General features: G+C 43.2%; 1 protein-coding gene across 5 annotated transcripts in view; it reads right to left on the reverse strand.

Moving 5' to 3' along the window:
- The window catches only part of Trmt2b (TRM2 tRNA methyltransferase 2B), a 54,069-nt gene extending 52,314 nt beyond the window's left edge, over nt 1-1,755 (reverse strand). For 3 of the 5 annotated variants that reach the window (NM_172540.2, NM_001167994.1, NM_001167995.1), the window contains exon 1: nt 1,578-1,716. The gene's annotated coding sequence lies outside the window, so the exon portion shown is untranslated. Of the gene's footprint in view, nt 1-1,577 lie in introns of all 5 variants that reach the window. The other 2 variants (XM_011247734.3, XM_006528514.4) reach the window with 2 other exon arrangements.
- Nucleotides 1,756-16,044: the final 14,289 nt, after the last annotated feature.

Consider the following 16,044-nt stretch of genomic DNA (forward strand, 5'->3'; position numbering starts at 1 on the left):
GACTGGCCATGGTGGCTTGTGCTTGTAATTAAACATGCTATTAAAACATGCTCTTCAAAATAACAAAAATTAAACAAATGGGCTCCTGCCTTTTCAACACGTGCAGTAGAGAATCACTTATTGTACTTGGTAATTTCCGTAGCTAAATATACTTCGCAGGGCAAGACACTAACCCCAGTGAAGGTAAGTTATATTTTCTTGTTTATGACTCTTTGTGATTAATTGGTTCTTGTAGGTTTTTTTCTGTTTTAAATATAAATGCTGGTGTGTGTGTGTGTGAGAGAGAGAGAGAGAGAGAGAGAGAGAGAGCGCTCCATTCCTCCCTCAGGATTAATCACTGACTAGAAAACCCAAGAGTTTATGGCAACCACCTATAGTTAGTGTTTCCTTTCCTGAGCTTCGGTGGATAATCAGGCTCCAGTGCTCAGAAGGTCAAGGCAGAGACAATCTGAAAGTTCGAAGCTTCAGAAAGCTAAACATTCCTTGGAGGAAACTTTTCAGCCACCCATAGGTAGGAACTCCGATTGCCTGCCTTTTCATTGGCTGGACCCCAGCCAGGGTTTTTCCACTAAAGCTGGGAGGAAAATGAATTCACTAATGTGTCCCACTGCAGACCACATGCAGTCATCCCGCAAAGAGGCCTCCAATTGCCCCTTTGAACAAGTCTGTCCCACAGTCGTCCCTAAGGGGGGTGGGGGTGTGATGGTTTGTTTGAACTGTCAAGGCTATAGCTGGAAGGGGGGAGGGGGAGTCTGTAGGAATAGATACCTAGGGAGGGATAGTCTAGATCCGTGATACTCAGCCTTCCTAATGCTGCGACCCTTTAGCACAATTCCTCATGTTCTGGTGACTCCCAACCATAAAATTATTTTCGTTGCTACTTCATAATTGTAATTTTGCTACTGTTATAAATCTGAATGTAAATATCTGATATTCAGGATGGCCTTACTCGACCCTTGTGAAAGGGTCGTTTAACTCCCAAAGGGGTTGCTACACTTAAAGGTTGAGAATCACTGGTTTAGATCAAGTTTGCCTGTATATAAATAACATGGGAGGAGTTTGTCTTGGTTAAATTAATTGTGGTGGTAAAGGCCCGGCCTGTGGGTTCTATTTCTGGCTTTCAGTCCTGAACTGCAGAACACTGGGAAAACTATGCTAGGAACTAGGAATTATGTATACACTCATTCTCCCTGTCCGAATGGCTGTGACTGTGGCTAGCTGCTTCAAGTTCCTGTCTTGACTTTTTCGTGACGAATTGCTGGGAGCTGCAATTTGAAGCCTAATAAACCTTTGCTGCCTTAAAGCTGGTTTTGCCAGGGTATTGTACCACAGCAATAGGAAATGTAACTAAGTGTTAGCAAACAGATGCTAGGACAAACCACCCAAACGCCACACAAAATGTAGGCAGGTGGCAGGGCTGCCCTAGGGAAGAGAGGGGGTGGGGGACTGTGATGGCTGGCTGCGACCTTCAAAGTCACCCTGGGTGACATCCCCCGTGCCCCGCCCCCCCCCCCGCCTCCTCCCCGCCTCCTCCCTGTCCCAAACACTCACTACTCCGGGTTTTCCAGGCTACTTACCCGGGACTCCTTGGGAGTCACTAAGGCCTTGGACGGACGTGCAGTGGCAAACTAAAATACCAGCGGATGGCGCGAAGGGGTTGCAGGGGCCAGTCACTTCCTGGTGCGCAGCGCTCCAGCCCGCCTGCTCAGGCTCCTCCCAGTGCTGCGGGGCTCCTCCTCCCGCAGACGTGCTGCCCAGTCTGGCGGACTCTACCTGAGCCTTTTCCTGCTGAACTTTGACTTGCCAAGTTCCTTTTTGAGATCCGCCGCTCTTTTCTCCTTATCAAATAGGGATCTGGATAAGCCAAGGAAGAAAATCCTGAAGAAATTCATATCGCAGCATGCTACACATGAACTCTTTCAAACCAAAGAATATATTTCTGTTCTTAATTTTTAATTACACTTAATTTATTTAGCTCACGTGTGCCATCACCTGTGTGTGGAGCTCAGAGGACAACATACTAAAGTCATGTCTCTTTCTATCGTGCAGAGATCTCTGGGATTGAACTCAAGTCAGTTTATCCTGTTTGGCAGCAAGCTCTTTTACCAGAGAATTTTTCAGATATTCCTTTCCCCTCTATCTTATGTAGCACTGGGAAAATGTTTTGCCTTGTTTGGGTTTTGGTGGCTTTGTTTGCTTGCTCCTTGTTGTTGCTGGGGTTTTCTTTGGTTTTGTTTGAGTCTCGTGCAGCATAGGCTGGACTTGAACTCTTGGAGGCAGACATTCTTTTTTCCTTTTCATTTATTTATTGACAAATGGAAATTTTCAATTTTTTAAAAATTTTTATTCTTCTCTACAGTTCCCTCTTCCTCCCTTCCCTGAGTCTTTCCTACACACATACATGCCTCCCCTCTCTCCCAAAGTCATCCCCCTCCATTTCCTCTCAGAAAAGAGCAGTCCTCCCAGGAACAGGGCATAACAAGCTACAATAAGACCTGAGCACATACCATCACATCAGGAATGGATGAAGCAGCCCAGTAGGAGGAAAGGGGTCCCACAGGTAAGAATCAGCGACAGCCTCAGCTCGCATCCTTAGGATTCCCACAAGAACACTGAGCTATTCAGCCATCCTCTGCCCAGCTTCATGAGTCCCCATCAGTTGAGTGCTGAGTCCTGTGAGCCCTGTTTTCCTGATGTCCCTGACCCCTCTGGCTCCCACAATCCTTCCCCCCCTTCCTCAGCAGGACTTCCTGAGCTCGTCCTAATGTTTGGCTGGGGACTCTGCATCTACTCCCATCAGATGCAGGGGTAAGTCTCTCTGGTCTCTTAGATGACTATTCTGCTAGGCTCTGGTCCCAGCACACTGTACAAACAGGACAAACTAGGTCGAAAGGTTGTGTGGCTGGGTTGGTGTCTCCCACTCCCTCCACTTGAGGCCTTGCCTGGTTACAAAAGGTGGCCAGTTCAGGCTCTGTTGAACTTAAACCCCTAATCTTCCTGCTTCTGTTTTCCAAGTGTTGGAATGAAAAACCTTTCCCCCTGTGCATTTGGCTACTTTTTATGCTTGTGTAATTGATCTTAAATCAGAAGCCCTTCTTAGTTGGTGTTCCAATTCATTCAAAGCATTGCATGCTTATTATGTATAAGACTATATATTAGTCCCAGGGTAGGAATGAAACAAAGCCCGGTACCTGAAATAATAGCAAATACTGAGTCAGGCCAACTGGAGTGGTGACTCAGGCCTCTAATACAGGAGGTTGAAGTGGAAGGGCAGGATTATCCTGGCCTATGGAGTGAATCCCAGGCCAACCCAAACGACAGAGTACAGCTCTGTCTCCAAAACAAACAAACAAACAAAACAAGAGTAGCAAAAACCAGGGCTAGACTGCAGCTCAGGGTGCTTGCTAGCATGTACAAGGCCCTGGGGTTCATCTCCAGCTCATATAAACTGGGTGTAGTAGCTCACACTTGTAATCCCAGCACTCAGGAAGCAGAAGTAAAACAAACAGGAGTTCAAGGTTATAGTGAGTTCAAGGCCTGCCTGCCTGAGCTACAAGAGACCCCCATCTCAAGAAAACATTATACTCTGGGTCAGTGAGAAAGCACATTGAATAAAAGCACTCACCTCTGAGCCTGCTGAACTGGAATTCAATCCCCTAAGCCCACATAAGCACCGTGGCATGAACGCCCAGCAGCCCCTGCACACACACACAGAGGACATAAATATAAAATATAAATTTTAAATGGTGCTTCACATAGTAAACACTCAGTAAAGACTATCTGTAAAAACAAATGGACCACATGGATTCTTCAAAGCTATGTGCACTTAGCTGCTCCATACCCGATCTGAGTCAGAGCTGTGTCTGCCTCCTGTGACTGTGAGGAAGATTAAATAAGTTAATGCTGCGAAAGAAAAAAAAAAAAACACAACAAGCGTATAATAAATGCCAGCTATTATCATTCAAAAATTTTAGGGAGTTGGAGAGATGTCTGAGTGACTAAGAGCACTGCCTGCTCTTCCAGAGGACCTGGGTTCAGTTCCCAGCACCCATACAAGGGATCACAACTGTCCCGTTCCAGGAGAGCCAACACTGTTTTCTGAACTTTGAGGGCTCTGAGCATACATACTGTGCACATATATACATACAGGAAAAACACTTATACACATAAAATAAGTTTGTTTTTTTTAAAAAATAAATACAAACAGAAGCTGGAGAGATGGCTCAGTAGTTAAAAATATGTGTTGCTCTTGCAGATGACCTGGGTTCAAATCCTAACATCTATATGGTGGCTCACAACTTTCTGTAACTCACATAGAGTACATTTATACAATATCAATTAAATCTAACCCCAGCCAAAAAACAAAAACAAAAACAAAAATTCAATAGCCAGGTATGGCAGTACATCCCTTTAGCCCTAGCACCCAGGAGGCAGAAGCAGGTGGATCGCTGTGAGTTTGAGACCTCCTGGTCTATATAGTGAGTTCCAAGACATCCAGGGCTACACAGTGAGACCTTGTTTCAAAACAAAATACAAGCAAAAAATTTTAGGAACTAAAGTTTTAACTCAGTGGAAGATTGACTTGATTTGATACTCAGCTTAATATTAGTAATAATGTACATATAGTATACACTATTGGTACACATTGTGTACATATATGCATGTATGTTTACATACATGTATATACATGTGTACATTAATGTACATTTAATGTACACACAAAATGCATTTATAGCTACTCTGTTGAAAGAGATCTTTGACTTCTTATTAAGCCTCAAGCAGTAAATCTGACTGAACTTGTAACCACCCCAACTGCTCTAAAGGCTCTCAAAAATCCAAGCACAAACCACTGCTCCAGTGGGGCTTGGGCCCATCTGGAGCTAAAAACAAGCCAGAGAGCTAAAAACAAGCCAGAGAGCTCACCTTTGCTCCTCCTTGTCCCTCCTCTCTAGTACCCTCCTCTGTGCATTGCCAGCCTACCCCTTACTCTACCTCCTAAACTTTCGTTTCTTTCCCTCGTCCTCCCACACAGTCATCCCTCCTCATCCGGGTGTTCTCTGGAGTGCTGGGCACAGAGCTAGGTGCCCAGAAGAGCTCAATAAATATTTGATGAGCCAAATCTCACCACCTTGCCTACTGCAAGAGAAAAGGCATTTCTTTCAGTGTCCCCACCTACTCTGCACAGCCAAGCAAACTCATTTAAAACACTTCTGTCCTTCAGGGAGACAGAGCCCTGAAGGGTAAAGAGAGAAAAGAGATTAAGGAAGCCAAAATGAAATTATTTAACCATTAACCCCTTTATATTTATTTAATCCAATAAATCGTGCTCTTCTAGGAAAAGAGAAACCATTACATTTGTAGAAGGAAAAAGAAATATCTCATATTATAGTAAAGGTTAGACTCTTCAAGCAGAAAATCTGTAAGTGGGCCTGTCATAGGTGATAAGCAGTTTGGTTGAATTAGATAAACACTGGAACCAAGATAACCTTTCTGCTTAACCTTGTTATCAGCAAACAAAATCACAACAAAAGGAAATATCTAGAAATTTGTCAAACCTTCTCAATTTGGTGCAAGGAAAGGTATGTGAGAGGCTACAGAATTCCTTCTTAGAATGACCATGTATTGGGGGCTGGAGCGACAGCTCAGTAGTGCGCACTGCTCTTGCAGAAGATTCCAGTTCAGGTCCCAGCACTCACACCTGGCAGCTCACAACTGCCAGAAATTCCAGTTCCAGAGTATCTGATGTCCTGTGACCTCCATGGGCACCTGTATGCACATGGTCTATATAAATTCACACAGACATATATGTCTATACATGAGATATATATAGCTATAGATAGATGTATATATGTGTATGTATATGTGTATATATACATACACACACATATATATGTATACATATATATGTATATTGTATGTATAGTATTAAGATAATTTGACACAGCTGGCTTAGTTCTATTCAACAACACTTCTTTATGCCTAGAACTATGATAGAGGCCGAGAGGGATGAGATATACATACCATGCCCCTGAAGATTGAATATGAGGGGAAGACAAGATTCACTGAGTTAAAATCCATAGCAGTCAGGGCATCAGTAGTTCTAGGAAGGCAACTATCATTTTAGATGTCAGGAAAGGAAAAGGATGTGAGAACTGGGTGGACTATCTAGGCTCTATATCCTCTGGGGATGTTCAAGGCTTCAGCATGACCATGTTCACCATGAGAACAGGAATAAACAATTCAAGGCTGATCACTATGCAGGCCTGGCTAGATGGGAAAGCGCTGACATAGTCATGGCCTTCTGGCTCATTAGATTGATTCCAGAAGACAGTTGAAGGTCTAGAATGCTGCCTTGGGGAGTTTGAGATTATCTTGCAACAACAGGAAGCTAACATTGAGAGTTTTTCTGAGACATCCCCACAAGAGAACTCCAGTAACCATCCATAGGATAGATTGTAGCATGTAGTAACCTAGAAGCTGAGGGAAATTGACACAGCCATTAAGCAGACTATAGTACATACTGTAATAGTTTCTAAAAATATTATCAGGGCCATTATGCACCACAATTAGCTGGAGTGATTGAAACAAATGTGGATTTGTGATCCCTATCCACATTTGCCAAAGTGAAATCTCAAAAAGGGAGGTATCAGCCGGGCGTGGTGGCGCATGCCTTTTAATCCCAGAACTCGGGAGGCAGAGGCAAGCGGACTTCTGAGTTCAAGGCCAGCCTGGTGTACAAAGTGAGTTCCAGGACAGCTAGGGCTATACAGAGAAACCCTGTCTCGAAAAAACAAAACAAAACAACAACAAAAAAGGGAGGTATCAAGGATTCCTGGGATTGTAACAATTATCTCACATGAAAAACATATTAAAGTATGATTCCAGTAGTCAAGGGAGAGGGGTCAGTGGATAATGGGTTTGCCATGTGCTTATGAAAACTGAAATATGGATACCCAGAATCCATGTTTAAAAAAATTATTCAGGTGAGTGATAGCAGCACTTGGGAGACAGAGACAGGAGATCCCCAAGGCAAACTGGGTAGCTATACTAGCAAGATTGACAAGAAATCCTTCCAGAGTAAGAGTAGCTTAGCCTCCACACACATGCATACATATATAGGTGAACCCACACACATACAAAAATTTGCCCACATACTATGTATCTATACACTCAAGGGGAAACGTTTTAAAAAAATTGAGCCCCAGCATATATCAGGTAAAAATTTCATACGAATGTATTGAACTCAAAAAAGAAAATTAAACCAGCCAAACACAATGGCTCGCAATCCCAAAACTTGGAGGCTGAGACAAGATTGAAAGTTCAAGGCCATTCATTCTTGGCTGCATAGAGGGTTGGAGACCACCCTGGGCTACATGAGACCATTTATAATTTTATATGCTCTTCTCCAGGTCCTGGGAAGATGGCTCAGTGGGTACAAGCATTAGCCGTCAAGAAGTTCAACCTGAGTTCAAGCCTTAAGGACCCACAGAGTGAAGAAAGAGAACTCACGTCTGCAAGTTGTCTTCTGACTTTCACACATGTTCTGTGGAACACACAAACAGAGACGCAACATAAGTAAATGGAATAAAAATAAATAGATGGAGGAGCTGGAGATGTGGCTCAGCAATTTAAGAGCAATGGCTGATCTTGCAGAGAACCTGGATTCAATCCCCAGCCCCCACATGCTCCAGTTCTAGGGGATCTAATGGATCTAATGGATCTAATGGCCTCTTGTGACCTTCTCAGGCACGGCATGCACTTGGTACACACACATACATGCAGGCAAAACATTCAGACTCATAAAAGAAAATAAAAAGCAAGCACTTGAACAGGAGCCATAGAGATGGCCCCATAGTTTGCTGTAGCTAACCTGAATTTAGTTCTCAGCACTCGTACTGGAAGGTCCACAACCGTCTGTATTCCAGTTCCTGGGGATCTGATGTCCTCTTCTGGCTTCTGTTGACATCCACACTCGCCTGGCCTTCACATAGGTCATACTCATACACATAAATTTAAAAACTAGAATAAATGTTTTTAAATGTACTAAGCAAAGGCTGAAAGGAAGTACATGGGGATGTTCACATGGTACCTCTGGATAGTGGGCTTCGGGGCTGTGGTTGTCTGAATAGGAATCACCCCCATAAGCTCATAGATTTGTGTGCTTTGTCATCAAGGAGGGGCACTATTTGAGAAGGATTAGGATGTATGACTTTGTTGGATAAATTGTGTCAATGGAGGTGTGGGCTTTGAGGTTTCAAAAGCCCTTGCCAGGCCCTGTTTCTGTTTCTCTCCCTCTCCCTCTCCCCCTCCCCCTCCCCCTCCCCCTCTCCTTCTCCCTCTCTCAATGCCTCTCCTTTCTCCTCTCTCTCTCCCTCCTCTCCCTCTCTGGGTATAACTCTCAGATATTGATCCAATATTTGCCTGAAAAACAACATGCTCCCCACCACGATAATAGTTGGCCTATAGGCCTGAAACTATAAGGAAGCCTCCAATTTAATGTGTTCTCTTATATTGTTACTCTGGTGATGGTGTCTCTTCACAGCAATAGAACAGTGACTAAGATTGGGGTTACGTTAATTACTTTTCTATTGCTATGATGAAACATCATGACTTAGGCAACTTAGAGAAGAAAGCTTTTATTTGGGCTTATGGCTCTAAAGGGTTAGTGTCTGTAATGGTAGGAACAGCATGGCAGCAAGTGACAGACATGGCAACAGGTGGTAGACAGGGCAGCTGGAACTGAGAGCTCACATCTCAAACAAGCAGGAAGCAGAGAGAAAAAACTGGGAATGGCATGTGGCATTTGAAACATTAAATTTTGCCCCAGTAACACACTTCTACCACCAAGGCCATACTTCCTAAATCTACCCAAACAGTGCCCCCAACTGGGACCAAGGATTCAGATGCTTGAGAATATGGGGGACATCTCATTTAAACTGCCTACAAATTATCTCCTATAAATTGCCCTGGTCGTGTTATTTTATCTTAGCCATAGAAAAGGAACTAACATGGGTGCCATTCATTTGTTTACTGCATTTCCATTTCTGCACATCCCACTTGGTCTGCAGTGGACATGTATTGCATTGACAATAAAGAAAGATGCAGTGGTGGAATCTTGAGAAGTGCCTTGAGAACAAAATTTTCTCAGTCAATACAGAAAAGAGTAGACTCTGGAAAACTAACTTGCTAAGTAAATTTATAAGAGACTGGCTTGCAAGCCAAATCTCAGTGAGGAATACCACTTCAAGTAACAGAAATATTCTTACCTATAAACTAGGGTCATTCCTATGACTATTAATGCACCGAGGAGACTAAACTAGTAATCAGAAAGTCAACCATCACTTGAACAGATAGAGCACAGTGTTTTTTTGTTTTGTTTTGTTTTGTTTTGTTTTAGTTTTATTTATTTTTATTTATTCACTTTACATCCTGCTTACTGCCCTACCTTCTGGCCACTCTCTCCCATAATCCTTCTCCCTCTCCCATCCCCTTCTTCTCTGAGAGAGTGGAGCCTCCATCCTGGGTATCCATCTACCTTGGCACTTCAAGTCTCTGATAGACATGACAGCCCAGTTAGAACATATCCCACCAACAGGCAACAGCTTTTGGGGTAGTCCCCGTTCCAGTTGTTCAGGACCCACATGAAGACCAAGCTGCACATCAGCTACAGATGTGCAGGGAGGACTAGGTCCAGCCCATGTATGTTCTTTGGTTGGTGGTTTATTCTCTGAGAGCCCCAAGGGTCCAGGTTAGTTGACTCGGTCTTCCTGTGGAGGCCCTGTCCTCTTTGGGGCCCCCTAATCCATCCCCCAGCTCTTCCATAAGAGTATCCAGGGACCTCTTGCATTGGGTTATTTGTAACAAGTTGACCAGCCTGGTGTTCCTGTGACTTTAAAAGTTCCTCATAAACATTGACTCTCCAATGTTCTTTTTCTTCCGACACCTCTAACTAGTTACTAGAATCTTCTGTCATTACAATATTACCTGCCTCCTATCCTCATTATGCGTCACTGTTTCCAAGGTAACAGCTCATCTTACATGAATTACATTGTAGGCTGGTAGCTCCCAGGTGAGATATTGGGAAGCATCTTAATCTCATCTTCAGTCTGTCTACAAATTATATTTACCAGGAGTTGCTTCTGGGAAGAGTCACAGATGGCTGTTTTCATGCACTGTAAGCTATCTTTAAAAAAAAAAAATTTTTTTCAGTTGAGGAATCTATCATTTCCTGGTTTCTTTGTCTAGTCTTTTTTTTTTTCTAAAGTATATTTCTTGGGCTTAGAGATACACATTAAATTGGGGTCCCTTTGGCTCTCTCATAAATAGCAAGGGGTTTTAATGAGAGCACATGGGAGGATGTGCCCCTCAGCAAAATAAAGAGTTCAGAAAGGAAATCTTTTAAAAGAGAAAAAGGATAATGGAATCTGGAGAGAGGGGCTAGTGGCCGTGTATATAACAAGTTAACATAATACAAAAGCTCTTACATTTTGTGTAGGAGGAATTACCCTGGAAACTGTCGCCCAACTAACTAGCTCCTTTATTCTTCTAGTTTCTAGGGCAACACAGATATTTACTATACTACATTTACATGGCTGGTGTTCATTTTCTCACCTCCTAGGGTCTCAACCCTTTGCTTTTTTTAATCGTGCTAAAATTTGCAATTCAATGTTCCCCACATTCCAGCACTGACAGCTCATCCCTCACAGTTGGATGGAGAGAAATGACCATGGATCCCACGCTCTGGCCCACCCGGGCACACTATCAGTACAAGTATCTCAGCCTTAGGCCTGGGACTTAGCAACAAAGGCACAAATCCTCCACCTACCCTGAGGCTGTTATTTTCTATTCTCTCCGAATCATGCTGTCCTCAGCAAACCCCTAATAAAGACACTAGTTTCTCTTCTCCTTCCTAATGATGCACTCGTCCAGTTCTTTCAAGTGTCATCATTAGCTTGCCAAGGATGACAAAACTACCCTCAGTGCTTGTATGTCCCACAATTCTATGAAGATACTGGTAGGTGGAAAGAAATTGGTCCCACTCTTCCAGCTGAGTTATGAAAGCGTCCCGTGTAGCTTCTAAATGTTGGGAGAAACTAGAAGTATAAAGGAGCTAGTTAGTTGGGCGGAAGTTTCCAGGGTAAAAAGTTGCTAGGGGGTAGGCAGTGGTGGCGCATGCCTTTAATCCCAGCACTTGGGAGGCAGAGGCAGGCAGATTTCTGAGTTCGAGGCCAGCCTGGTCTAGAGTGAGTTCCAGGATAGCCAGGGCTACACAGAGAAACCCTGTCTCAAAAAACCAAAATAAATAAATAAATAAATAAATAAATAAATAAATGAATAAATAAATCGTTGCTAGGGTCTCATGTAGCCCAGACTGACTTTAAATTCTTCATGTAGATGAGAATGACTGTGATCTCCCTGTCTTTCCTCTTCCATTTTCCCAGTATTGTGCTTAGGGGTGTACATGGTCATACCCAAGTGTGTATTAATTTTACGTATTTATTTTTGAGATGGGTGCTTACCATTGTAGATGCAGTTGGTCTGATACTCAACATGTAGACCAGGCCAGCCTTAAACTCAGATATCTGCCCGTCTCTGCCTTCTGAGTGCTGACACTATGTCCCACCACATCCAGCTTTTAAGCTTGTTTGTTTGTTTCCTGGATTTCTAATTTGGACATTTTCCACACTGTAAGAAGCCAATCCTTTTGGACATGAAAATGATCATCCAGAATAGCCCTTGTTGTAATAAGGGCTACCCAGCATTTATTGGACATTAACTTTGGGCCACACAGTATCCTAAGTGCCCCAGGAGAATCCGCCCAATTTACAAGGCAAAACATTGATAGCTGTATTTTACTTACAAAGTAACTGACATATACAGAGGAATAAATAACCTATCCAAGATCACACAGTAAGTGACAGAGGTGACAGAAGTAGAGTCAGCTGTCAGATACCCATTATCCCACTTCAATTCTTGAAATTTTCACCAATGATCCTCAAACTCTGGTTTGGTTTGCATCTGCATTTCCAGGAAGGTGACAGAAAAATTCAGACCACTAGTGCCTGTCTATAATCCCAGCACTTACGAAGCATGATGATCACCAAAAATGTGCAGTTTAAGGTCATTGTAGGCCTTATCTCATCACACACACACACACACACACACACACACACACACACACACACACACACAGTAGTAGATAGATACAGGTCAGAAAAGTACTTATCTTGCAAGCATGAAGACCTGAGTTTGACACCCAGAAGTCACTTAAAAAAAAAAAAACACCAGGCATAAATAATGGCCTTGGTAGCACACATCTTCAGTTCCAGCATTCAGGAGGCAGAGGCCGGTCAATCTCTGTGAGTTTAAGGCCAATCTGATCTACACAGCAAATTCCAGGCCAACCACATAGTGAGACCTTGTCTCAAAAAATAGGCATGGTGATGCCCATTTGCAATCCCAGTACTGAGTAGGTGGATCCCTGGTACTGCCATGCTTGCCTAGACTGCATGTCAAGTTCCAGACCAATGACAGGCCATATATATATATATATATATATATATATATATATATATATATCAATAAAATATGGATGGCGCCTGAGAAACAACAGTTGAGATTGACTTCTGGCTCTCACATACATGTGCACACACAATGCATGCATGAACACAAACACACATACAACAACAACTAAACAAAAACTGCTACTCAAGTGTTGAGGTTCTCATCTCCAATTTAAGTCAGCCTAAGAATTTGCATTTCAAGCAAGTTTCCAGGTGATGTGGAAGTAGCCAGACATGAAGAGCACATTTGGAAGACCTCTGTTTTGTATACTGTACTTCATGTTCTCCCATGAAGGGCAAATGAACCTATCATCATATGACATATGATGCTAAGACACTCATGTGACTCTTCTTTGTGCTCTATAATCAGTGTTCAGGGGTCTCAGAAAACTCATATTTCTCTCTGTCTTCCAAACAACTAGAAAGTGGCTAGCTATGTCACTGAAAGGAAACACAGTGCATAGCCTGTGCTCACAGAACATAACATTTGGGAAAAGAGATGGCCATATGCTGGGCGAGGCTCAGTTTCTGACTTAGTCCTCACTGCTACTAAATGCTGCTATCTAGACAGTATAATCTCTATCCTCTTTGAAGTCACTCAAAGAGTTAACACTGAAGAGCAGTATTATTTGCCAAGCATAGCTATCTGTCAGCTCAGGATTTAATACAGCTGACACATCGGCCTGATTCTGTGGAGGGTCTCGATTAGCACTACCTTGGGAAGCTGAGGAAAGGGCCATTACTGTGCAAGCTCTCCTTGGAGCTATTGTTCACACCTACCTTGTAAAGGATATACATTGCCTACAGCAGACAGGAAGAAGCATGAGTTAAATATTTCACTGAGACACAGCTGAGTTTTCAGGCAACAAAGTAAGCCACACTTGGCTGCACATTAAGACACTGTTAAGTTCTTGAAAACTACCAATACTCAATTACAACCATCTCTCTGTGGATGCTGTGGGTGTGTGTGTGTGTGTGTGTGTGTGCATGCACGTGCACATGCTTGCCACACACATCATATATACACACACATATATGTATACACACACACACACACACACATAATGCCAAACAATATCGTTAAGAGGTAACAATGGGTAAAGAAATAGTTTCTACAGCTAGGCAATGTATACCTGTAATCCCAGGGTTTTGCAGGCTAGGCAAGAGATCACAAATTTAAGGGCTGTCTCAAAAACAACAACAACAACAAAACAAACAAACAAACAAACAAAAAACAGTAGTGCAAGATAAGGTTGGAGCTCTGTTACTAATGAGAATAACGACCTGGGGAAAATGACCTAAATTTTTTTGAATCCTAATTTTTCCATTTTAAAAAGTCACTACAGGGGTGAAGAGATGGTTTCCTAGTTAAAGTTACAAATGGTGGCCTGGCTTCAGGTCCCAGCTCTCATACAGGAACTCACAACTCTATATAACTCCAGTCCCAAGAGCTATGACACCCTGTTCTGACCTCCACAAGCACTTCATGCATGTGTCCCGCATCCATATAGATAGGCAAAACACAGCCAAAAAGAGTCAGCCCGATGAGAGAGCTCAATGGACTTCTTTCCCAGCCTATCTTGGCAGTGCAGGAAATGGAACTCAGGGCCTGATGAATCATGCTAGACAAGTGCTCTACCACTGAGCTGCCCACCCTGGGCTGTTATGTTTAATGCACTGTAGTTACACAGTACCTAGCACAGAAGATCTCCCTAGAGATAGGGATAAAATTAAAGCTTGCCCCTTCAGCCTATAGAGCAAATCGTGAATGAGTGTTGCCCTGTGAGATGTGGAGTTGTACCTGTTCTGCTGTGGATTTCATGGTCTTTCTATTAAGATCTGTTGTAAGGCAAAAGACTGGAAAAATGCACAGCGAGATGGAAGAGAAAGCCTGGAGTCTGTGTCACATGGGATCCACTTGGGGTAGGGGAGCTGGCACAGACACAACCTTAAATATCTGCTCTCACAATCAGTACTATTCACACTTTGGGATAATCCTTCCCAGCTCCTCTTCCTTGAAACAAAAGGCCAAACTTATCTAGATAGCGCAAAGGTCTATCTTTTTGTGAGTTACGCTGCTGCTGTCAGACATTGGTTGAAAAGTGCAGGAAGGCCAACCAAAGAGCATGCAGGGGCTGGATCTATGGCCCCCTACACATTTGTAGCAGATGTGCAGCTTGGTCTTCATGTGGGTTCCCTAATAACTGGAGCAAGAGCTGTCTCTGACTCTGTTGCCTGCCATTGAATCTCCTTCCCCTACATGGACTGCCTGGTTGAGCCTCAGTGGGAGAGGGTGTGCTTAGTCCTGCTGAGACTAGAAGCTCCAGAGTGGGGTGACACCCAAGGGGGAGATGCCCTTCTCATAAGAGGAGAGGGGGTCATGGGGGGAGGAACTTGTAAGGGCTGGACTAGGGGGAGACGAGGGAGGGGGCTGTGAATGGGAAGAAAGAAGTGCAGGAAGAATGTGGGTAGCAGAAGTGCCTTGGAAGAGAAAAGTCAAATTAGCTTGTCATATCTTTCCTTTCCTGATAGCAATAGAGTTCATAGCAATGATTACTTCCAAAGAGTAATAGACATGGCTTCCTTACTTATCTTGGTGTTCCATTTCATGCTTCCTTTGACAAGTGGCAAGTGGAATTCCATTGGTTGCTGCAGGGCAGACAAATGTTTTAAAAGTGCGTTTTAAACAAAGTTATAAGAAAAGAAATGAGGTGTAGTTATTGGAAGGGGGACAAAAAAATCATTATTTGCAGTTGATTTGGTTGTCTATTCAGACAATACCTAGGGCGAATCACTTGAAGTATGAATAGATTTAAGGAGAGTGTTCAGAAGAGACAATAAGTTTCCTGTAAGCCAGCCACAGACAGTGGATAAAGTGGGTGGGATGTATTCATGACGATGACTCAAGGATAAAATCCCTAATAATATTATTTCTAGTCTCAGCTAGATGTGGTGTTGTAAGCTTTTAGGTACAGCTAATGGGGAGAATGCGACAGGAGGATCATTTGAGCCCCAAAGTTCCTTGCTATGCTGGGCAATACAGTGAGATCTCACCTTAAAGAGTAAATGGGTTCTCTGTTAAGACTTTCCATCTCTGTGATAAAACGTGTGGCAACGAACAATTTATATAGGAGGAGGGACTTACATTGGCTCGTAGTTTCAGCCCATGTCCAGCTGGTTCCACTGTCGTGAGTGTGATGGAGAAGCTAAACATTATGGTAAGAGCATACAATAAAACACGTAGCTCCCCCACCCCCAGTGTGGAAAGGAAGCTCAGACAAACTGGAAGGAACCACAGCAACATCTAGACTCGGCAAGGACATTTCTTCTGTGACCTACTTTCTCTAATTGGGCCCTACTTCTCAAAGCTTCCATCACCTCCCAAAATAAGCCCACCAGTTGCAAACCAAGCTTCTAACACAAGAGCTTGTGAGGGACTTTTCATGTTTAAAAAACAAACTAACAGCACCATATGAAGAAA

This window comes from Mus musculus, chromosome X (genome assembly GCF_000001635.26).
Source record: "Mus musculus strain C57BL/6J chromosome X, GRCm38.p6 C57BL/6J".
Taxonomy (NCBI): domain Eukaryota; kingdom Metazoa; phylum Chordata; class Mammalia; order Rodentia; family Muridae; genus Mus; species Mus musculus.